Raw genomic sequence first — 25670 nt, 5'->3', positions numbered from 1 at the left:
TGGGCCAGTATTCAAAGGCACAGAAAAATAAAAAGATTGTTTGAAGCTAAGTTTGGGGATCATTTGTTGTGCAGCAACAGAAACTGGAAACTCTGTCTTGCTGGCTTGCTTCCCTTGTCCCCAGGAAGTTGTATATTCTCAGCGAGAAGAAAAAGAACGGGATAAAAGGCGGTGAAACCTACTTTTATCCCACAAGGCAGGTCCTTTTCATATACCACCTCATGTAACCCTCATAAGTCTGTGAGTTGGGGACAATTATTCTCTGGTCAAAAAGAGGAAACCGGGTTTCATAGGAGACAAGGCTGCATCAGGTAAAGGGCAAACTGCAGAGCCGGCGCTCTTCCTGCCCGAGCAAAGCACACGAAAACAAGACAAAAGGAACAAGGCAGGGAAGGCAGTTCAGTTTAATGACATGATGCTCCAAGAACAAGGAGCACTGAAGCTATATAACCATTTAAAGGGATTTTAAAGGGCACTTTCATCCCCACACACCAGTCACATGACCAATGGAACATGTAGTCTGTGAGCTGGGGGTGAGAAATGAGAGCTTTCGCAGAAACTTCCAGTGACAGTGTTACAGAGAGTTACCTCCTTGTGCTTCCACACCTGTAACTCACCCCCTTTGGTTCTCAGACAACTGTTAAGGCCTGGGCTGAGTCCTCCAGCAGGAGGGCAATGCTAAGACGGAATGATACGCCGCACTAACATTGAGATGGGAAATATGAGGTTAAACCATACCTGGTGAGCTCCCGCTCTGAGCCGGGCACTTTGTGAACGTTCCCCCTAATCAGGCAACAATGATGTCATGACCTTCCTCCGCCCCAGACCCCCCATGACAGGTAGAGACACTGTTGCAGGTGATTAGGTTATTTGTCCCAAACATCACACAAGGGGGTCCAGGCTAACAAAGGGTCCCACTGGGGCAGAGTGTAGGGGAGGAGAAGGCAGGCTGACAGGCAGCAAGGGGCTGCTGGAGCAGAGACCGCAGCCAAGGGCCCCTGCAGGCTGTGCACTCAGAGAGCAGGCTGGGGAGGAAGGCCTAACGGAATGCAGGCTCCCCGGAGACACAGAGTCAAAATGCTATGGGAGGGGCGGTGCCCTGTCGCCCACGGAAGGGGCAGAACCCCCAGGGACCATGTCTCACATTCATGAACTCCTCAGCTAGAAGGGGCCCATCTGCCCCAACCTCTTCAGAGGGGTCACATACAAGGCCCAGCTTGCCGGCAGCAAGACAGGGCTTCCCATTGCTGACTCCTGGCCCAGTGCTCCTTCAGAGTCATCTTCCATTGGTCCTGGGGACAAACATGGGCTCTAACTAGAGTGACCCTACTATCAGCCAGATCAGAGGGAGAGGGGGCATTATTAATAATTACACCAGGAGAGCAGGTGTAAATAGGACTGCCTTGGGCAAATGGGACGTGTGGTCACCTTAGCATGACCGCTGAATGCCACCCACCAGGAAAGTTTCTTTGTCACCTTATGGCCGAAAGGATCCAAGAACTTGTCGTCACCTCCCACCCCTGGTAAGGGGACCAGAGGACCAGGCAGCCCCGAGGGTCTGGCCTTCCCAGAGACTTGCAGGGTGCCCCAGATCTAGGTGGCCTCCCTCCCCACCGGGATTTGCACACGCAAAAACAGAGGCCCTATTTGCACTGTCCCCACCTAGCAGAGGGCAAGTGCCCTGCCAAGCCCGGCAGAGCTCCGGTTTCAGGTGCTTCCCTCTGGGTGATACCCACTGAACCAAAGCTCCCCTCACTGTGCAGCTGTGAGCACGGGGCCCTTCTGCGGGACACAGGGCAGTGGGGGAAGGGTCACTCCTGCCTGGTTACCAGGTTGCAGCAGAAACTTCCAGACTGTGCGGAGCACACCTGAGTGTCCTAGGCTAGCTATGCTTCTTCCTTCCCCCTTCCTCAAGCCTTAGCCTTCTCCCCGATAGTCACAGCCTTCTCGGATGGACTGCATGTGAAATGCCCTGGGGAGCTTGTTAAAATGCAGATTCTGCAGGCCTGGCACAGCGCCTGAGTTGCTATATTTCTAACAAATCCCAGGTGATACCGCTCCTGCTTTGAGTATCAAGGTCACGGACGGCCTCCCCTCCAGTCCTTCCCCTGCATCTCTGTGGCTGATCCTTTTTTAGAGATGGGTGCAAATGGCCCACCTCAGAAAGGTCTTCCCTACTCCCACCAAAATGCCATCTAGCACGGCCTCCATCTTCACATGGGCCCATCTGCAGCACGCCAGGCATTTGAAGAAAAAAATGTCATCTTCTACCATCCTGCCTGACTAAGATCGGCTGAGCCTGCTTGCCCCCACCTGAAGGTGGTCTCCCCACGGGCCAGGTCTAAAGGAAACACCAACTTTGGAAGTCTCATCTACGCATTTCCTGGAGGCTTTCCTGGGCTCGGGGCAGGGGCAGGGAAGGAGAAATCATCTCCACATCAACCCAAATCCCACCTACCCATTCCTACTCCTCGGGCAGCTTCAACCTGTCTGGATGTTGTCTGCCACACTCTAAAGCAGTGGTTCTCAAAGCCTGGTCCCCGACCAGCAACCTCAGCAGCACCGGGAAGCTTGTTAGAAACGTAAGTTCCTAGGCCCTGTGGTAGGCAGGGTGATGGCCTCCAAAGATGCCCATGTCCTAATCCCCAGAGCCTGTGAAAATGCTACTTTACATGACACAGGGGATTTTGCAGATGTGATTAAGTGAAGATCTTGACCCAGGGAGATTATCCTGGATTATCTGAGTAGGTGCAATATGATCACACGGTTCCTTATAAGTGGCAGAGGGAGGCCGGCGAGTCAGGCCCGCAGGAGACGGGACAGAAGCAGAAATTGGGGTGGGAAGGTTGTTGGCTTTGAAGACGGAGGAAGGGGCCCCAGCTGAGGAGTTCAGATGGACTGTAGACGGGAGAACAGACAAGGGACCGGGTCTCCACAAGAGCCTCCAGAGGGAACCCAGCCCTGTGACACTGTGATTTCAGCCCAGGGGACTCATTTTGAGCTGCTGACCTCCGGAACCACAAGATGATAGATTTGTGCTGTGTAAGCCATTAAGTTCAGGGGGATTTGCTAGAGCAACAGTAAGCAACCGACACAGGCCCCAGGCGAGACCTGCGGAGTCAGACATTCCCCAGCGCCCTGCACCCAGTGTGCATCAGGCCCTTTGGTGGTGGAGGGGGGGTGGTGTCCTGTGGTTTGAGAACCTTGCTCCCAAACAGTGGTTCTTGACCTTCACTGTGCATCAGACTCATCTGGGAAATTTCTGAAAAACATGATACTCAGGTTCCCCCCACTCTTCTACAGCCCCCCAGAAACTGTAAATTAATGGCTCCGGGGTAGGACTCAGGCATCCTATTTTCAAAGCTCACCTCTGATTCTAATGTACTGCCTGAACTGAGCCCTGGGGTTCTCTCCCTATTCCTGCCTTGGCCTCTGCTTTCCTTCTCTCTCCAAACTAGGTATTCTTGGTCTTCTCTTTCCTCTGTGGGCTGAAAAGTTAGTGAGCCTCTTCCTGAGATGGCAAGGGACAGGTTTGCCAGGTTTTCTAATTAAAGAAAAATGTTTTATATGTACCTGTTACCAACCCAAGACTGCAGGGCAGGGTATAGATTTAGTCACATACTCCTAAGAGAAGATCTTGGAAAACGTCTGATCCAGACACACTTTCCAGGTGAAGAAACCGAGGCCCAGAAAGAGGATCTAAGGTTATACGGGTGCCTGGGATGAACCCCTAGTCTCCCGGTTCGAAGCCCCTGTCCTTTTCCTCCCTGCCTCTCCCTGGCTCAGTTCCCTGGGGTGGGAAGTGGAGAATTCTGGGAAAGGATCTGGCTCTTTAAAAACCACCCCACATTTCCAAGCAGGAGGCCAGTGCACTGAGCTAGCCCTCTGGGGGTGACCCTGGATTGGGGAGCACGGCAGGAGACATTGCCATGGCCCAAGATAAGGGAGGTCCAGTGGGGTGGAGAGGCAGCCAGCTGAGACTACTGCAGCTAGCCCTGTTCCCAGACACCTGCGCTCCGCCCTGGGTGGGAGGGTGTTGGAGAGAGGAGAGGGGGATGGGGAGGGGAGAGGAGGGGAGGAGGCGGCAGAGGGCGAGGGCCTGCACTTAAACAGCCCTCTCCCCCCTGCAGTGGCTCTAGGCCGACAGCGAGGAATCGAATCACAGCAAGGTGACGCTGGTATCTAGCTCCCGGTGCCCTCTCCAGCCTCCCACCGGCACCTGCAGGACTCTCCCCACCAAGGGGCGAAGCGGGGAGGGGCAGGACTGGGCAGCAGGACACTCAGCCTCGCTGCCAAGTGGCAGGTGTGGGAGAGGGCAGCTGTGCGCTGTCTTTAAGAGCCCAGGCAGTGTTTGGATCACACAGACGCTGAGTTAATTCCAGAACCTGCACCGCTTTCAACAGTGCGGACCAAAGTGAGTCGCTGAGCCTCTCTGAACCAGTGTCCCTTCCTGTAAAATGGGGATAGCAATACCTGGTCCTTGTGAGGATTCTGAGAAAGTACGAATACATGTATGTACACATGGGGCTCAGAAAACAGAAGGCAGCGGGAGGAAGGGTTCAGACTGTCCGGGTTTGAATCCCAGCTCCTCCCCTTTCTACCTGGTGCTGGACAACCCGGGGCCTATTTCCTCTACCTGACAGGAGTAAGTGAGCTCATAGATGCGAACAGCTTAGGGCAGGGGCCTGGCCACTGCCCAGTGATGCCCCAAAGTGCCAGCTTCACTCTGTACACAGAGCCTGCCATACCCCTCAGAGGTTTTAGACCCAGACCAGGGCCTGTGAGGTTTTCTTATTAACAGAAATGTTTATAAGTCCTATAAAAAGATGACTGGCCTCCAAAAACGAAAGGAAAACCGCAAAACCAAAATGAGTGACTTTGTTAAAGGCCCACAAGACACACAACTATTTTAACTTTTTAACTGTCTTTGTAAACATTGAATAACACTTGAAATTCATTTATAGGTTAGATTTTCTCACTCTTTAAGAATTCGAGTGGTGATGACAAGAATTACACCGAAAAACTTCAAATACAAAACCGTACAAGTTACTGCAATGTTTATATATAAAGTTTTTATATATAAAGTTTAAGGCAATGAATGAGAACAATAACCTCCAAATTCAGGATGGTGGTTGGGGAGGGGGTGGAGAAGGGGTAACAGGAAGTTTGAAGCATCTTGGTAACATTTTACTTTTTAAGCTGTGTGGTGCATATCACAGGCTTTTATTATATTTTTCTTCACCTCTTACTTTTTACATAGGAAAAAATGTAATAAGATTTAAAAATATGTTTTTGTAGCAAAAAGAAGGGAAAGATAGGTCCCTATATCATTTCAAATTACTTTATGTCCCATTTACATTTGAAGGGAGATGTGGGGGTAGTTTCATATGTTCAATATAATGTAAGGCAGGGTCCCCCAAGTGTGAGTCCCTAGGGCTCTGTCTCTGTCACTGGTCCTTCCAGCTCCAGGGCCCTGTCCTGGGAATGACTCATCAGCTACCACTGTGGCCCCTGCAGAACCAGTGGGGGATCCATTTTTTCATTAAGCATCTGTCTATCTAAAGCACAGATGGTTCGCTCTATGTGCTAAGTAGGAAAGTGTAGATACAAGAGTCCTAAGGAAGCCAGTTGTGTAGGAACTGTGTAAAGCAGGAGGTCCAAGCAGGCCTGGTGGCCACTCCCGTGACCAGATCTGAGCCGGGTCAAGTGAAATCCCAGTGCTGCCTGGCCCAGCCCACTCCCTGCACCCTGAGTCACGTGTTGCCTTCCCAATATGTCTCATGGCCAAGCCAGCCAAGTCACACCATTTACTTCAATGCTTCTCAGACTCTTAAGTGTTTTCAAATTCCCGAGGAGGGTGTTAAGATGCCGATTCCAATTTGGAAAGTCCGTGACAGCCCGACATTCTTAATTTCTGTCATGACCTCAGGTGATGCTGATGCTGGTACGTGGATCATGCTTGGAGCTGCACCATCTAGGAAACGGTATGTTAAGCCCCTGAGATATATATGTCTTGTGCCAGGTACTTTTTATACTTTTTTTAATGTAATAATTACAACAACTCTCTGAAATGGAACTTAATGTTTTTGCTTTTCAGAGTAGGGAACTGAGGGTGAGAAAGATGAAATAGTTATTGAAGTTAGTAAGCAGCTGAGTTGGGCTTTGACCTTGGGTCTGTCTGACCCTGTAGTTCATACTGGGTCTCCTGGGCAAGCGGGCTGCTATGGAATGAATTGTGTGCCCCCCCCCCCGAATTCATATGCTGAAGCCCTAATCCCAGTGTGGCTCTGTGTGGAGTAAAGACATAATTAAGGTTAAATGATGTCAAAAGGGTGGCACCCTGGTCCAATAGGATTAGTGTCCTTAGAAGACTGGACTTCAGAGAGTTAGCTCTCCCTCTCTGCCATGTGAGGGCACACCTGAAGCCAGGAAGAGAGCTGGAATCAAGCTGGTTGGCATCTTGATCTTGGACTTTGCAGCCTCCAGACCTGTGAGAAATAAATTTCTGCCATCTAAGCCACCCAGTCTGTGGTATTTCATTATAGCAGCCCATGCAAACTAAGACAAGCTACTGGTCAACCTAGGATGCCAATTAAAGTGAATGGCTCCCCCTCCATGGAGCGTTGCTCTGCCCAAAATGAGCAGGACAGGGGGAGAACCAAAATGATGATGATACTAACAATGATAATTCATCCCCAAGCCAAAGCCGTCCATACCACTCCCCAAATGACGCAGCCGAACAAGCCCAGAACAGTGGAGCCATCCAGAACCTCAGACCTCAAATCCAAACATGTTTCATGAGAAGGCAGGGAATGACACAGTGATCAGGCATTAGCCCCACTGATTTACTGCACATACGCAGCTGGCTGAGCATGCATCCTTGCAGAATGGACGGGTGAAATGAATAAACAAAGCCCTGGCTTCTAAAGTTTGGCCAAGCCCCCTGTGCCCAAATATCAGTGCAAAACATGAGAGTGGTAGTAGACTAGATTCTACCAGAGAATGATTCTCCCAGTGAAATAACAAAAAAAAAACACAAAAAACTGAATGTGGAATAAAATATTAAACAAAATATCTTTTTAAGTGTATCACTGAACTAAAAAGTTCTCATTTTAGAGTAAATCACAAAACTGGGGCTAAAGGAGCCCCAGAGCTGGCTGGGGCTCTGAGGGTTTCTGCTGCCCCTCAGAGTTGATGACCCCTCCACGTTAGAGATCAGAGATTCATTTTAGAGTCCACCTAGTGACATGGGGGAAAAATGTGTCTATATATATGTCCATAAGTTTTACTGATACAAAGGAGGTATAGCACATAGTTTATGAATAATAATAATAAAATATGCAATGCTCATTATTATAGATTTTATATAGGAATGAATCCACACAAAACACTTAAAAAAGTTTTTTTATCAAGGTTTTGTATCCATAGTCAGCCTATGGTTGCAAGTCACCACAGTTCTAAAATGAATGTTGGTTGACGCTTTTGTTTACGTTAAAGAAGAAAATGAAATGAAACAGCAAAGACAATTGGTAGAACTTCATTCCTTAATCAGCAGTGTAAGCTTCTTCTTTGCTAAGTCAGATAATTTTTGGATAGTGGAAGAGTATTTCTCAGTGTTTTTGTTTGTTTGGATGCTATTCACAATGTAATGACTATAGGCACTGCACCCTTTTAAGTTTAATCTGAATGATTAACATTTTCCCAATACTTTCTTAAATCTAGACAGTCAATAAACCATTAAACTAAGCCTTGATCTGTAGCATTTGCTGATGTTCATGGTGTAAATACTCCTGCCATGGCTGGCTTCAAGCTACCGGTGTGACACCACTTGAACACGGAGCTGAGAAGAGGTGCACGATAGCTATTATAGAGTGTTTCCATCACCGTATAGACCACTATAAAGAGTGGCGAGGCAGTCCTGAAAAGGAATCACATCAATTTTTTTTATTATTATTATTTTTTGGTATCATTAATCTACAATTACATGACGAACATTATGTTTACTAGGCTCCCCCCTTCACCAAGTCCCCCCCACATACCCCTTCACAGTCACTGTCCATCAGCATAGTAAGATGCTGTAAAATCACTACTTGTCTTTTCTGGGAATCACCTCAATTTTTATAAAAAAATGCAGTAGTTGAAATACAAAATTCAGTGGATGACTGTGACAAAGTACGCGAACCCAGACGTGGGACATACTTCAAGATCCCTCTCCTGGTTTCATAAAAAAAGTCGATGTAAAAAAAAAAAAAAAGAAAGGTAGGACTTGGGGAGAGGAGGGACCATCTTAGCTTAAAGAATTCTTAAGAGATAAAAACAGTCAAATGTAGTGTGTGATCCTTGACTGGATCCTGGTTTGAAAAATCTAGCTATAAAGGATATTTTGGAGACAATTGGAGAAATCTGAATGCACTGAGTATTAGATGGTATTAAGGAATTATTGTTGATTTTATGAGGTGTGATAATGATATTGGGTTATTTAAGAGAATGCCTTTTTAAAAAAGAGATACATGCTGAAATATTTCATAGTAAAGTATCATGATGTCCATTGTTTGTTTAAGGATGGTTAAAAAATATGAAACAAATATGGCAATATGTTAAAATGCTTGAATATATGCCACATATAGGTGTTTATTATACAATTATTTTCTTTATGTTGTATGTTTGAAATTTTGCATAATTAGAAACAATCTTCTGGGACAGTGAATGTTTTAAATTAGGAGTTGGCAAACTTTTTCTGCAAAGCACAAAATAATATGTTAAGTTTTGTGGGCTACATTGTTCTCTGTCATGTGTTTTTATTTGGTTTCTTTACAACTCTTAAACATTTTTTAAAAACATTATCATTTTGAGGACTATACAAAAAGAGATCACGAACCAGATTTGGTCCACAGGGCATCACTTGTCAACCTCTGTTTCAAATAGATTAGATACTCAAAAAGAGAATTAGCGAGTTGGAAGATCTGAGGAAAATACCCACAGTACAGGCCAGAAAGACAGTGAGATGGAAAATATTAAAAAGAGGATAAGAAACACTGAAAGATAGAGTGAAAAGTCTTAAATATATCAAATCAGAGTTCCAGAAGGAGGTAAATTAGGGAATAGAAAGAGGTAATGGGCCTCTTTGAAAAGACACCAATCCTCAGATCCAGGAAGCCCAGATAATCCTAAATAGAATAAAGAAAAAGAAATCCAAGCTCAGTTTATTGTATGTGCCTCAGTATAAAAAACATAACTAACTAGCTAAATAAATTCAAATTTATGTCAAGCATAAAAAAGAAATTAAATATTAAAAATATCAATCATACATTTTTTAAAATAAAAAAAAAAGAAATCTAAGCTCAAGCACATTACAACAAAACTGTAACACACACACACACATACACACAGCCAGAAAGAGAGAGAGAATGTGAAAAGCAGTTGGAGAGAAGACACAGGTCACCTACAAAGAATTAGTGATTAGACCAATAGCTGCATTCTGATAGCCACAAGTGATACCAGAAGTGGGTGGAATAATATCTTCGATTTGCTAAGAGAAAATAACTGTCAACCAATAATCCAATACCTAAGAAACCATCTTTCAACCATCTTTCAAGAAGAACAACATCATTTTCAGACAAATAAAAGCACAGCATGCAACCAAATAGTCCTCCTTAAAGAAAACTTTAAGAATGTACTTCAGATATCCTAGCAGGAAGAACCAGATAACAGCGTGATGAGCAAAGATACTGGCAAATACATGGATAAAACTAAACACACACTTTCTGTATAAAAATATTAAATAGTGTGAAATTTGTGTGTGTGATAAGGAAACAAGCTAAAATGCTGGATGAGAATGCCATGTGAATTATGAGCATGTGGTTGGAATTAAAGAATTCTAAGGACCTTGTATTATTTGGGAGGAATATACAGCTATTGATTGACTTCAGACTTTATTATGTTAGCTATGAATGTTAAAGAAAAAGCTATAGACAGGAAGTAGGATAGAGGTTACCAGGGACTAGAGGAGAGAAGAATGGAGAATTATGATCTAATGGGTACAGAGTTTCAGTCTGGGAAGATGAGATAGTTCCCAAGATGGATGGTGGTGATGGTTGCACAACAAAATGAGTGTACGTAACACCACTGAACTGTACACTCAAAACTGATTAAAATGGTAAATGTAATGTTATGTAAATTTGACCGCAATGAGCAAAGGTAAGAAAAAGCTAGGATAACCTTTGAAGAACAGCCATAAAGGATCTAAGTTCCAAACAAGTAGGAGGTTTGAAGCAATGGAATGAAAAATCCTTAAAAATCAAAAGAAAACAGGAAAGGAGGGAAAATTCAAAGGTAGGCACAACTAAACACTGCATTATGTAGGAGGAAATGTATAAATGGTTCAAACCTAGAGAAAATCAGGGGGATGATTAACCCAGAATTCAGGATAGCAGTGAGGAGGGAGAGGTACAGAGTCAGGGAGGGACACACAGTGGCTTTGAGGGCACCGGTCCTGTTATTTTTTAACTAGGAGGTGAGTATACAGATACTCATTCTATTATTTTTATTTAAAATGGCTTCATTTTTTTACTATGTTGTATGTATGAACTATTAATCATGATGTTATAACTTCTTTAAGAAGGAGAGAAATGGTCATTGCAAAGAAGGTTTAAGAATGGGACTTCAGCATTGGGGTCTGTGGCTGGAGGACAATTCAAACCCAGGCGAGTCTGCTGTCCTGTCCCCCCTGGTTCTGCATGGATGGGCACAGCGCCTCTACCCTCTGACCCTATGGCTCTGCATCCATGGTCAGGAAGGGGCTGGCACAGGCCCCCTCACTGGTTTGTGTCATCTCTTTCTCCCACTTGACTTACCTTTTATGATGCCCAACAGCTGGACAACAAGGTTAGCACTCTCTGGGGACCTTGGCCTTCCCTCCGTCTTCAGAGGTTTCACAGTTTCCTCGTGAGATTGGGAAACGGGCAGCTCGGAGGCTCCCCATCTGTCCGGTTACATGGAATGTAACTTTAGTGCATGGACAACAGACAATAGGGAAGACCCCATGTATCTAGCAATTACAATGAACATTCGTGTAATCTGTACAATTGCTCTGCATGCATCGTCTCATTTAACCTTACAGCAACTCGATGAGCTGGGTAGTAGTATTATATTATCCTCATTTACAGGTGAGGAAAGCAAGGCCCAGAGAGGCTAAGAGAGGCTGCACACGTGGTCAGACAGCCGAGAAGTCTTCCCAAGGGGTCAGGCTCCTCTGGATCCTTGTGGGCACTTGTCCAGGGAACCAGACACAAAGAAACCCTTCTTCAGTGGATCCTAAGAAAAAACGCCTCATGTATTCCTAGAAAGCTCAGAGAAATATCCTCATTCTCAGACATTCTCAGAGGGAAAATCCCACCTAGGACTTAGGGTACAAGTCTACAAATTCCACTTTCCCCTCTGAGTAAACAGGCAGTAGGGAGTATGTGAACGAGATGCTGTGACTCTGGGCAAGCCACGACCCACTCTGTGCCTCATTTAAATGGATCAAATGGAGATTACAGTGCACTTACCTCAAGGAATGCATATGCAAATGAAATATCAATACATGTGTAGTTCTTAGAATGGTGCTTGCCATGTAATAAGCACCACTGAAATGCTGGCTATTACCACATTATTGTTACCTACAGTCCAAGTCACACAGTGACTCTTCCTGAGTTTCATTAAGGCTGGCTGCTGGGCTGTCCCCACAGCGCCTGGGGAATGAAGTTCCTGGTTCAGGTTCCAGGGGAAAGCAGTAACCCCGGCAGAGCCAGATGCTGAAGGAGGAAGTTCGGCTGGGGAAGTTGCAAAGACAGTAGCGTCATGGGGCAGTGGAAGTCATCTCCTCCCACTCAGCATGTCCTGTAAGGAGCCCCTGGGCAGATGGCTGGGGACCAGGATGCACAGGGTTGCATTCCCACGATGGTGTCAATAGAGTTGAGTCAGAAAGCACTGCTCAGACATAGCTGCTATATATCATCTGACTAATTGATTCGGACAGCTCTTTGTAGTCTTTCTCAATATTTTGAATGTGTGGGTGTGGTTTTCTTTCCTTTTTCTCCCCCATATCCACTGCACTTGGTCTCTGGGAATCAAAGGATGGTGGGATCCTGACACCAGCGTGGTCCTAGCCACTGGGCTCTGGGAGCATCCGGAAAGCAGTATTCTTCACAGGAGATTCTAGGCTGGCTTGAAGAAGTTCTCATTTCTCTGGTCTGATTACTGAGACTAACTCCTCCATGCCTGACAAACACGGAGTTATTTGCCAAGGTCGACATGGCAATTCAATAACGGACGATGACCCCCTCACTCAGCAACTCCCCAGCACCCTGGGCTTCACAGCTCAGTGGGGGCTGACTCCCAAACGACCCAGGGTCTGGAGAAGTGGGGAGCTCGGGTGAAAGGGCTCTGAGTGCATCCCTGGCAAGGGCGCCTCCTTCATGTTTCAGCCCTAGGCCTAGCGAGATGAAGTGGCAAATCCCTCAGATCTCTCGGTTGGGAACACAGAGCCCTTTATGTCAAGTTTAAGCAGAAAAGGCTTTGAGGTGCCTCTGACAATGTCTTGGAGGGCACGAGGCCAGGCAGAAGCTGTGACAAGGAGGCAGAGCCGCTGTAAGGAGAGACCACTGCTGCCCTGACAGTGGGCCAGGGGCGACCCCGCGCCAGCCTGATGCTGGGCTCGCAGCTCCGCCACCACCGCCTCTGGACGCTCCTACTGCCACCCTCACCAAACTGGTGCCCACTTCCCAAATCATGGGCTCCGAGGCTCCATTCGATTGGTGGACACCTGGTCACACGTCTGTGCTCTAATCGCAAAGGAAGCTGGGAGAGTTTGTTTTGGTTTCTTCTTGCACAGGCTCAAAAGGTGGAGAACATCCTAAACATTAGAAGTGTGTTTGTTGGCAGCCACGAATGATAAATGTTTACATACAATCAGTGACCTAAGAATCACATGACTGAGACACCCCCGCAGAGCCAAGCACACTACCCTGACCGGCTGCCTGGGTCAGAGCCGACCCTACACGCCCACCCGGGTGGGTCTCATCCTGCATCGGGAGTCTGCAGAGCTTAAATCTGCACCCTCATCCTTACCAGGGGCCTTCGCTCCCTGTGTATTCCAGAAGCAATGGTTTCATTATTGCTTTTATGTTTGATTGGGCCTTCTTGGCAAACTCAAATGCCTTCAAGGGCAGGCGGGTAAATTAGTGAGTAAAGTGAGCATAGGGAAGGGCACGCTAGGGGCAGGAGGACCGGAGAAGCAGCCATAGCTTGGCACCAGATGTTTTCTTTGGAAATATGGACCCAGTAACCAGATCCTCTGAAGTGTCCAGAGAAGCCAGAAATCTGGATTTCTTTGCATGAAATTGTTAAAGAACAAAATTCAACTGGGTAAACTTGAAGATCTAACTGGCTTTATTAAGCGGTTCATGAGTCGGGCAGCACCCCATGTAGAGAGCGGCTCCTTGGAGTGGAAGGAGGGTGGGGCAAGAAGTTATCAGGGAAAGAGGGGTCACCTTCCCTTAGAGGGCAGAGTGGAGGGCCTTTCCTTTTCGTGAAGATGACCCCATCTTTGGGGAGGGATGGAGAAGGCGCACTAACAGAGGACCTCATCGGTGCTCACCAGAAAATTCCTGACCGACTACATTTCTCGGGGAGTCTGAAACTGCGTTAGGTTAAGTAGGAAGCCCTGGTTTGGTGACTTGGTCTAGAAAAGTGATCCCATTTGGGGCCTGAGGTTTTCTTTTTAACAAAATCTCCTGACTTTAAAATATTTGATCAAATATTCTTGATCTTAAGAAAAAAATTTTTATTATGACAAACTTCAACCGTATAGAAAATAGTGATAGTATAATGAATATTGACATCCAAACAACACTTGTAGGAGCTAAGGGCAGGCCACCCCCAAAATATGCCATTTTTGGACTGAAGGCAGTCAAGACCCTGTGGGCTCAAGAGAAGCTTCTGTCCCTTCCTTCACTAGCTAGAAAAATCAAACTGGGGTCTTTCCCAGAATAAGGGTTATTACCTAAACATACATTTTTTCTGAATGACCCATCTGTGTATAAGGCAGACATAGAATTCCCAAACACCTGCTCTTCTATTACCCTGGGCACTGCCCTCCTCCCTTTTGAAGCCCCAGGCCCCATCCCATTCCTGAGCTCAGGATGGCACCTGTACCTCATTTTTACCTTTCTGTCTTTGAACCTCTCATGGGTGTGGGATTCCCATATGCACAAAGTTAAATTTTATTTCCTCCTGTTAATCTGTCTCAGGTCCATTTGATTCTTAGAACAGTGAGAACAACTTGAATGGTAGAGGAAAATGTTTCTTTCCTAAGAGTTGGCATAATCGGCGCAGACCGTATCTCACTGGACGGTGCTCGCCCTAGAACTGCCGCCGCTGAGGGATTCTGGGATATCTGGCATCGCTGGCAGAAGGTAAGATTTCATATCATGCCACCCTCCTGGAATACCCTGTCTGCAGGGACCCATAGAGCGAGGGTGGTGGAGTCCTTTTTCTCTCTTTGTAAATTTAGATTAACAGGAGAAAATAGTGGTGGAACGAGTCTCCTGGGCTTGGGCACTCTTGGTAAATTTGTCGAGTACTCTTATTTTTTCCCTCCCAGAGACAGTCTTTGAGAATATTCTCTCTGGCCTCTGCCAACCAGAAAATGCATAGCACGGGCATCTGGCAGACAGCCCGAGAGGTTGTGGATCTAATAGTCCACATTCTTTGTCCAGCTGCGCCAGCTCTAGGGGGAGTTGGCACAAGAGGTCCCAGCCCAAAAGGAACTTCTGTCATCTCAGTCTTCATCGCTCATTAGTGCCAGAGAAGTCCGTTCCAGTATCGCCTGCCCGGGGTCATGGATCAGTGGGTCTGTGGATGGAGGCATGTTCTCGTGGAGACCGGAGCCTTCCTACTGTGCAATGAAGGCCTTTGCTTTCTTAAACTACCTTAGGGAGTAAATCTCGGGGGCTTCATCATCTATGCCCTCTAAATATGCCATCTATATACCTTATGGTAAAATTTTATCCTAAGCCTGGAAAGTTACCTTTGAGTCCTTTCCATGAAAAAGCTTATGGTTTGAGAGAGCCTACTTGTCAATGGACATATGATGGATCCTTTAAATTGGTTATATTTGAGAGAAAAAATTCTTTTTAGAGTTCCCAATGGCTTGTTAGTGTAACAGCCAGCCTTAGGGATTCCCATAACAAGATAAAAGAACAGAAGTTAGACTTAAGACAAAAATTAAATCCAATGTAAATTCCTCTTCTCAGAACCTGGCCCTATTTGCCTATTTTAACTTCCCTTTTCCCTATAAGACGTATAAAGAACACTCCCGCCCGATCCCCAGGCCTAGAGTACACAGGTTACTCGTGTAAACGCTCCGAGTCAGGGAGTGAATGCAGCAGAAGCACCAGGGGCAGGCGCAGGGTTTGTCCTTTGGGGATATACCTAGACCCCCACCCAAAGGTTTCATGTCCCCTGGGCAGCAGCGGATCTTTCCAGAAGATCCTATGAAATTTAGAGAAGTGTTAAAAAGATCAGTGGTCATCCGCAAATCCCCTCCACCCTGCCCAGAGGAAACAGATGGCCAGGTTTTCTCCTCGGTCCTCCTGCCAACGATCCGCTGGAGGCTGATGTTCGGGGGCAGGTAGAAGAGGAAGATCAAATACCACGACGGCCCCCCCTTTCCCGATCAGACCCACCGGTTATCGATCCTTCCCCTCCCGGAGCAGCTGCCGGCTCCTTGCCGGCCTCCTCTCGCATCCTAAGAAGTGGGCTTGGTTCTCCGCCTGCCTGGGGATCCCTGTCGGTTCTTCCTTTTGGCCACGTGGGAGGGACTCTGGATCTTTGAAGGGAGTATCCTTTGCACCCACTTTGGGGACCCCTCCTACACCCAAAAGAGAGTTATTCTAACAGAAATATTTACTCTTTGTCCCAGCTGAAAACTGACAAGATTTTTTAAAGGCTTTTTTTTTAAAGTAGCTCTGTAATCAAAAGTTGCCCAAACTGTGGCCTAATAGGAATTGAGGAGCTGATAGGAATTTTGCTTTTTTAGATTTTCTCCCTTAACTTAAAATAAAACTATGTATCCAGAGGGAAAGAAGCAAATGGAGGAGAATGTAGTTGGGGGGAGTAGATCAACCTGTGATGTCATTTAAGTTACTACCCAATTCCTTGAGGAATTGAGAACAACTGTCCTTATGAACTTTGGCAAAACTAGAAATATGACTCCAGAAACTGTTCAAAGTTAACGTGTCATTTTGTCAATTCCAAGCCTCCCCTCTTTAGCTCAAAAGTTTTGTTAAGTATTGTCTTAGGAAACTAAAGTCCTTGGAGAAACTTGACTGTGCTTTTATGCAGATTTTAGGGAGATGTTTCGCATTAGGAAAAAGGAGAGGGGAGATGAAGTATTTGGAAACTGGATGAATGAAAATCGTCTCCAGATATTAGTAACCATAGGTCTCTATTTGTGTCTATGTGTTTATATATGTGTGTGCTGTGGGTGTGTGAGATTTTTCTACCTCTGGAGGTATTGCTAAAATTAATTTGTAAAAGAGCTCCATTTAAGTTGGTTTGAAGACAAGTGCTTGTAAGGATTGGCTATTCTAAAATTCTCAGAAATATAAAAACTAACCGAAATGTTTTTCAGATTTATGTGCTCTGGGAAAGTCTTTGTTATTAAAGCTAATTTAATGTTGCTGGTTTAATTAAAACAGATACGTCTTCAGAGTTACCAGCATTAACATAAAAACTTTTATTCTGCCTAGATTTACGTAAGCCAAGTAAGTTGATATTACCTCGGTAATGAAACGTTTTTTTAAAAAAAATGGCTCGGGAGAGTGACTGAATTTGTCTGATGTCTCATGAAATTTTTATTGGTATTCTAAACAAAATTAAGGACAAGAACACTGGATAGCTGTAAGTAATATAAAAAGGTGTTAAACTTTTAAACTAGCTTCTTCCAAGATATTTTTGGTGACCTGAAGCCTTAAAGTTTTTGTTAAGTGATGGATTAAGTTAAATTCATTTAATATCTAGATTATTTCCAAGTAAGATAAAATACTAGAACATTACTTGCTAAACAAGTCTAAGGGTACCTACTTTTGTCTGCTTATTACAGAGAAACTAAAGATAAATTTGGGTCTGTTGTAAGTATGTTTTGTGCTTTATTGAAAGATTGTACTATGGAGAAGCAAGTTTTGAGAAATTATGAAATATATTCATAAATTTGCCAATGTAAAGAATGCTGGTGTAACACTCACAATTGCTTGGTATTTAGTTTTCACTAGAAATTAAGGTTTCTAGAAGTTAAGAATTCCAATTAATATATGTGGTTAAAATTACTAGAAATAATAAAGGAAATATCTCTATATGCAAGAAAAGTAGGATGTGTACTTTTGGTAAAAGAAGGTATGAGGAATGGAAATGCATTTTTACTAAGGAAAAAGAAAGTCATTTTGTCCTAATGTGAAGCTGGTTAAAGAGGAAAACACAGGACAAAATCTGAATGTAGAAGGTTTAGGAAAAGGAATTTTAATGTGTTGTCAAGCCAACTAAGATTAAAATGAATTTATTTAAGAATAGATTTTAGTATCAAAAGTACACTGGTGCAAATTAGAACTTGGTTTTCTCTCTATTAAAGGACAAAGTTTTCTTGGACAATTGGTCTGCTCTTGATAATAAGAGATTGTGAAGGGTTTTTCTTTACCCTTAAAGTAATTGCCTAAAAAACAAAAGTCCGTGTTTTGTCAAAATAATTTCCTGTGCTTCATGGATTTCTTTATCATTAGATCTTTGATTACCTAAGAAAATGGAATCTTCTTTTTTTTAATCAAAGTATCATTGATATACAGTCTTACGATGGTTTCACATAAACAACACAGTGGATTCAACATTCACCCATATTGTCAAGTCCTCACCCCTTTATTTCAGTTACTGTCTATCAGCGTAGTAAGACGCTGTGGAGTCATTACTTGTCTTCTCCGGGCTACACTGCCTTCCCTGTGACCTACCTATACTGTGATTGTGAATTATAGTGCCCCCTTCTCCCTCCCCACCCACATTCCCCAACCCCTCCCCTTTGGTAACCACTAGTCCCTTCTCATAGTCTGTGAGTCTCCTGCTATTTTGTTCCGTCAGTTTTGCTTTGTTCTTATGCTCCACAAATGAGTGAAGTCATCTGGTACTTGTCTTTGTCCATCTGGCTTATTTCACTGAGCATAATACTTTCTAAATCCATCCATGTTGTTGAAAATGGTAGGATTTCTTTTCTTTTTATGGCTGAATAATATTCCATTGTGTGTATGTACTACAAAAAATGTAGTCTTTTTAATATTAAAAGAACTAAGTTTTGCTCCCAACTATGTAACCTTCTGTATTTGCCTTTAAAATACTCTGTTGTCACTTTGGTTAAATGGATAATTAAGTTTTATAATGACCTATGATCCTATTCAGGCAAGTGTTTTAAAACCTTTTTAAAACTAATTTTGATAAACTTTCCAAAATCAAATTCTACATAAAGTTCTTTTTACCTCTAGTTAACCCTGAGATTTTTCAGATGGTCCCTAGATGTTTTTCTCCTAATGAGAGATGTTAAGCTAATTAGGCTAGATTATGTTTGTGTAGAAATATGTTATTAAAATAAGTGTTCTAGAAATTATAAGAAACTCCTAGAAATCTGATATGTCCTGGTATGTTATCACTTCTAATTATGGTCATTAAAATGTTATCTTACAGAAATAATCAAATTCTCTTGTCAATTGCATTATAATGAACTCAAATCTTTAACCATGGCCATTTTTAAGCCCTTTATAATCTACAGACAGTTGTTATTTTATTCTGCTGTTTTTGCAAGTGTGTTTCACTGTCAGAGAGATTCATGGAAAGGACTTTTGACAAATACAGGTTTCTGATGACCTTAAGATCATTAATCTGAACTGGGTTAGAATTTACAGAACTAGTGAGGAAACTGGATTCAAGCAGAATAAGAATGAATAACATGACACTGAATGAACTGAGGAGGATGTTGATCATTTTTCTGACATCTTATTTAAAACACTGCTGGTTCTCTAATGTTTACTTTTCCAGATTTAAGGGAACTTTTTCCCCAAAGCTATCTATGCACGACTCACGCAATACGGTAAAATACACCTTTGCAAACAAATATGAGACATTTGTCTTTTCCTCCCTAACTGATGCCTCCAGAATTCAGAAACTCCAGGATGTATTCTTATTTTTATGGCAATATAGTTACTTGCATAAGTTCAATAAGAATCTTTTCTCCTTGTAACAGGATACAATTAGAAACCTTGGTTATATTACCAAAGCTTTGACTGGAATGTGATACTTAAGAGAGAGACACGTGGATTCAGGTATGACCAGGCATCTTCAAGGAACTAAAATTGACTTTACGGAGCCCACGAAGCCCTCAGGAAAACCAGCCTGGTACCTTACCTCCAGGGCTCCCAGCAGCTTTACCAGGTGAGTAAGCATGTCCTCTTCCTGGCAGTTGCAGGAACCTCAGGATATTTTGTGAACCTTAAGAAGAGAGAAATTCACCCAAATCTACAGCTCTTGCAGTGGAATTATGACAAGTCCTTGGACTGGCTTTCCTGGCCTTGAGAGGCCTTTAAAAGTTCTTTATGAAAAGTTCCAGCAAAGCAGATTTTAAAAAACCTCTGTGTTGTCCATCGCTATTCTTGCTGAACTTATTTAAATTATCAGGCCACATTTACTGAAACAAGACTTGGTGTACAGACAAACGTCTTGCTGTGGTTATCTTTGATAAAATGAGGGTGATTTGTTTTTTGGATATTATGTTATCTTTTTGGATATTAGATTCTAGGTCTGATTAACTGTCTTTGAGTGTTTATTGTTTGCCTGTAAACTGCACTGGATCCTGAATTCTTCTGGCTTCCTCAAGTATCTGGCTATGACCCCAAACGAACATCTCCAATTTACTCCCATCCTTCTGACTTGAAGTCATTGAGAACCAAAGCTGCCTTTTTCCTGAAGCCCTGCAAACTGAAGTTAGGAAACTTGATATAAACTTTAGAGAAATCACCACAACAGCCCATGTTTAGACCATCTTTGTGCCTGTTGCTCTGTGGGACACTCAGGAACATTCAAATAGCAAGCCAGGGAAATCCATCAGATTGCCACTGTCTGTCATCACTCTATCTGAAGATGCCTGAAACCTGACATCTAGAAATCCTCCCCCTAGCAACACCCAGGACTCAGACATTGGGTTTATAATTTGCTCCAACCATTAACCTTTGTTTTTCTTTTGTTTCCATAGAAATGCCTCTTATTAATTACGTGACTGCTTGCATAATATAGTCCTAACTTTGGAAGCCCACCTGCAAGACCACCTCCTGTTTAACTGAACTGACCTAATCCCAGGACCAAGAGGCTGCTTCAACAACACTGAACAATCTGCTTGCTCAGTTTTTAATGTGAGACTTCCTGGGAAGTTTCAAAGGAGGGAAATGTGGGGGCCAAAGGCAGGCCACCCCCAAATGTGTCTCTTTGGCATGTGGACTATTTTGAACTGAAGGCAATGAAGACTCTGAAGGTTCAAGAGAAGATTTGGCTCCTCCCCTAACTGCCTAGAAAAATCTAAATAAAGTTCTTTTTCAAAATAAGGGTTATTGCCAGAGATGAATTTTTTCCCAGTGACCCATCTGTGTGGTGGTGCTAATGTCTGCTTTTTATTGCCCTTTGAATCACTCTCCTCTCCTTTGAAGCCTCAGGCTCCTACCCCATTCCTTAACTCAGGATGCCATATATACCTCATTTTACCTTTCTATCTTCGGATTTTTCATGTATGTGGAGTTCCTGTATGTACAAAATTTAATTTGACTTTCTTCTGTGAATCTGTCTCCTGTCAATTTGATTCTAGACCAGCAAGAAGAACTGTGAAAGGTAGAGGAAAATGTTTCCTTCCCAACACGCTCTTCACTCAGATTTAACACTTTTTTGGCCACATTTGTTACACCTATTTTTTTTTCCTGCTTAAGGATGTTCAAGTAAGAAAATCAAAGAAGCTAATAAAATATTTTCACCCTTAAATACTTCAATAGGTATCTCTTCACAACATAGTTGTTTTCCTAAAGAGCTACAATAATACTTAAGAATATTAACAAGTATCTTTTCTTCACTCAAATTTCTTTCACTACCCCAAAAATGACTACATTGGATGGATTGTTTAAACCAGAATCCAATTGAGGACCCAAATGGAAATTGACTGTTAAGTGTCTTAAATATTTTTAAGCTAGAACAGATCTCCACTGGCCTCTTTGTTTTATGTTTATTTGTGTTTTCACTGACTGATTTGAAGAACTCAGTCCAGTGTCTTGTTGACTGTGCCTGTTTCCTGGTGGTGTTTCTTAACCGGTTCCTTTAGTCGTCCCTGCATTTCCTACAAATTGGAAGTTAGCTCTAAAACCTTGATTAAATTTTAGGTCAATATTTTGGCAATAATTTCTTCCAGGTAATCCTGACTCTGCCCAGTCCATTGCCTCAGGAGGCAAAGAGTGTTGGTCCTGTTAGTAGAAATCCTCGATCGAAGAAAGGGTTAAGATGATGCCCTCATTGCAACTGCATTTTCTTCCTTAGACCAGTCATTTCCCCTAGAGCCATGTTACCTAATAGTTTTAACATCCACTAAAGCTCCTTGCCTGAATCAATGATTTCATTAGGGATTGCAAGAAAAAGGGTGTTTTTCTAATGATATTTCCTTGACATTTATTAGCTGGCATGACTGTAAAGAAGAGCTTTTCCTCATTAGCTGGGGCTTTTTGGTTATCCTGAAACTGGAACTACTGGTTCCTACTGGAGGCAGAAAAACTGCTGAATCTTTTGGCTTTAGTTACCAGTTCTCAGAGTAAGAAGTTAGTATAACAACTTTGTGGGATACCACAGTCCCCCCTTATCCATGGGGGATACATTCCAAGACCCTCAGTGGATGTCTGAAACTGTGGGTAGTACCAAACCCTTTGTATATATACTATGTTCTTCCTTCCACATACATTCCTATGATAAAGTTTAATTTATAAATTAGATACAGTAACAGACTAGCAATAACTTGTAACAAAATAGAACACTTATAACCATACTTTGTAATAAGTTTGGTGCATGTGGTCTCTCTCTCTCTCTGTCTCTCTCTCTCTGTCTCTAAATACCTCATTGTTCTGCACTCACCGTCCTTGTGATGACGTGAGCTGATAAAATGCCTGCGTGATGAGATGGAGGGAGGGGAGTGACGTGGCCGACATGACGCAGCTTTAGACCACTACTGACCTGAGGATACGTGAGGAGGATCATTTGCTTCTGGACCAAGGTTGAGGACAAGTAACTGAAACCGCGGGAAGTGAAACAGTGGATAAGAGGGGACTGCTTTAATAACAAAGTGCTTAGCTCTTTTTTTAAGTACCATTATGGCTGCTGCATTTTTTATGTATTCGGTGTTACATATGCGATTACAGCCTTTATTCTTGTTTGGTGCTCAAATTGGTGCAGCTTTGGCCAGTGGGAGCCCTCCAAATGGCTTCCGTGTCCGACGCATCTCTACGGTTTGCGCCTCATTTCCCCTCTCAGGCACAAGTTGATGTCTTGCATTTCCTTGACTCTTCCCATCCCAGTCCTGAAAGCTGCCTTTTCTGTGAGACTTCAGGTTCCTTTACCAAATATTTAAAAGAGAACATGCAAGTTAAATAAACCACGTTCCTTGGCCAGACGCAGCCCACAGTCTGCTAGTTTGGCACCTCCATTTTTATATTTCTGTAGTTTAATGCCACAAAACACAGGCAGCTGAGCATCTCTGTGTTTTCTGCTGTTGCCCTTATTTTTTGATCACCCTTTTTTAACCATAATACACATCTGTACAGGAACCAACTGTCCATTAACTAGTATGCTCACTCTAGCCTGTGTGTGTCCTAATTCATTACAGAACTCCAGGGAACAATTTTCTAATCATCTAGGCTTGCCTTGTCAGCACTGAGATCTGGTTTGCCCTTCCTGAGGACCAGTGGTAAGGAGCAGGGCCTTGGAAATTGGCTTTCTCATCCAATGTTATTGAGAGTGTAAATTTGTATGACTTTTCAGGAAGACAGCATAGTGTATCACTCAGGACTCCTTCACTTACAAGTGGGAGCAACCCATATGAAAGTAGCTTAACAAAAAAGGGTATTTACTGACTCAATTAACTGGGATGATCTAAGGAGGGGTGGCTTCAGGCATAGCTGGATCTGGGGGCTTGGTGAGGTCATCACGGCTCTGACTTTCTATTTCTTGACTCTGTTTCCCTGGGTGTGGTGGCTTTATTCTCATTAGACTCTATCTACATGGCAGGGAAGTTGATTTGACCTCTTATAGCCTCAAGCCTACATCTTTGCAGCTTCCAATCCAAAAAGAAGAGAAAGACCCTCTCTCACACCAAACCTTCATATCAAGTCTCAGGGTTAACTCTCTCTGGATCATATGCCCATCTCTAAACTGAACACATGGCCAGGGCAATAGAGTTCTCTGGCCACCTCGAATGACATGTTCAACCCTATAGAGGAGAGGTGTCTAGTGGTTGACAGCCCACAAGGACCACAGAGAGTTGGGAAGATGTGGTTCCCTAAAGGAAAAACAAATGCTGTTATTAGAAGGAGGGAAGAATTCAGAGCAGACAAGCACATCAGATGTCCAATACATTTGGCAAATAAAGTTCACAAAGGCTTTAAAAGAGACTACCTCTGCCATCCAAAAGACTAATTCCACTCCTAAGAATTCATGCCCTCCTCCAAAAAAAAGAAAAGATCATGGACAAGGGCACATTTGTGCCCAAGGATGTTTCAAATCACAGTGCTGTTCATAAGAACAAAATATTTGAAGAACCTAAGTGTCTACCAAGAGGGGATTCATTAAATGATTTAGTGCATGTCCATGTTACTGGGGTGCCAAGCAGCTGGTGAAAATGGTTATTTTCTTGTATTTCATGACAAAGAAACACCCTCCATGATACACTGTTCAGTGGAAAAGGTGGGTTACAAGACAACACATATATTATACTCTAATTTTTTTTAATTGGGTATGGACCCATTAAGAAATAAACATTGTGAAGAACCTTAATAGAGGCTATGTCTGGGTGATTATTTCAATTCATTCAATTTGCTTATCTATATTTTCTCTGGTAAGCAAGTACTGCATTTCAATAAGAAATTTTTTTGGAAAATAAACTAGGATAAACACATAAGGACACTCAAAGAAGCGATATAACAAATAAGGAAACAAGAACTGGGTGGATCTAGGACCACACCCACAAGGTCAAAGATGCTCAGGCACAAGGACACCAGAACCAGAGGTGCCTGTGGGGACGTGGTGCACCTGCTCATCAACTCGGACTCTCGCAGTATTCCCTGTCATCTTTGCTATTCACAGTTGTGACACTCACCGCGGGGTGGGGATGGGCAGGATAGCTGACCAGCACAGGCTGTCCCTGACCCTTGGCTGAAGTCATCTTCATGTTTATCTTTGAGAGCCTTTTGCCTTCCTGCCCTGCCCATGCCTGCCCATGAAGAGAGCTTCTCCCTGGCCAGCCCTGTCCCCATCCCAGCCCCTTCCTGTTCCGTCAAGAGCAGCTCAGGCTGGTCCCGTTGCTCTTAGGTTACTGAGCAGTCACCCAACCTGGTAGTTAAAACCAGAAGGCCAGGAGGCAGGGTGGTGCCACAGTGACCTAGGAGCCTCCCTTTGGCCTCTTGCCTTGAAGCTCAGGTCCCAGCACTGGCTCAGCAGATGCCAACCCACCTTTATTCCCTCTGCTTCCCTTGCCAGTGTCTTCCAGCTCCCAACCAAAGTTAGCCTTTGCACAGTGCCTGATGCTTGGTGCTCAGCTCCCAGCACTGACTCAGTAGATGCCACCCCTCCTCTATTTCCCAGCTCTTCACTCCTAGACCTCTTGGCAGTCCCAGGATTCCTGATGCAATAGAAACATTCACTGTGACTCTTGTGACCTTAGCACAGCTCAGAGCTGTGAGTCTGCAGGTCCCCTCTCCTGTGGGGGCAGATGCATTCCTAGTGGGGTGGGGCCTCCAAATTAGCTCCAGCCAGCCAGCTCTTTGGGCCATGACTCTGTTAGGGAGGGTGCAATCCTGCCCACACCCCTCAATTGTCTGGGGTCTCCATTCCTTCCCACCCTTCCATCCAGGACCCCACGGTTTCCCTGAGCCTCTCTAAGCCCCTCCAAGTATAGTGAGGGGCATTTGAGACCCTTCCTCAAAAGTGAGGCTACTGCCTCTCAGGCAGTGCATGTGGCTGAGGGTCACATCAGGGCAGCAGACTCAGGCTCTGTGCAGCACAGCTGGCTTCAGAGACGGAGTTTGATCCTATAAGGAGTTCCAGCCCTGCTCAGCAGCCCCTGTGCCCCCTGCTGCTTCAGCCCATGTCCTGATGGGCTTCTACGAGGAACCTTGGCTGTCTCCCCAGGGGACCTTCCTTTTTCCTTGGGTTCTCACATCAGTGAATGGACTGAGGGTTAGTGTTCCAGAACATTTCCATAGGACCCAAGGCAGGGGAGCTCTGGGCTTTGTGAAGTCCTGATAAAGCAGGCCTGGGCCATGCCTCACTGGCTTCCACCACAGTTTGGCCAGAAAAGGGAGAAC

At 44.2% G+C, this 25670-nt stretch overlaps 1 long non-coding RNA gene across 1 annotated transcript in view; it reads left to right on the top strand.

The window, feature by feature from the left end:
• LOC118968729 (uncharacterized) overlaps positions 1-20620 on the top strand; it is a 29556-nt gene extending 8936 nt beyond the window's left edge. Inside the window, exons 3-6 of the long non-coding RNA XR_005056526.2 lie at positions 5930-5984; positions 14292-14456; positions 19319-19506; positions 20324-20620. This is a non-coding gene — a long non-coding RNA (uncharacterized lncRNA). The remainder of the gene's footprint in view (positions 1-5929; positions 5985-14291; positions 14457-19318; positions 19507-20323) is intronic.
• Positions 20621-25670: the final 5050 nt, after the last annotated feature.

The sequence above is a fragment of the Manis javanica genome, chromosome 18 (assembly GCF_040802235.1).
Source record: "Manis javanica isolate MJ-LG chromosome 18, MJ_LKY, whole genome shotgun sequence".
Lineage (NCBI taxonomy): Eukaryota > Metazoa > Chordata > Mammalia > Pholidota > Manidae > Manis > Manis javanica.
This window is presented reverse-complemented; position numbering and strand designations above follow the sequence as displayed.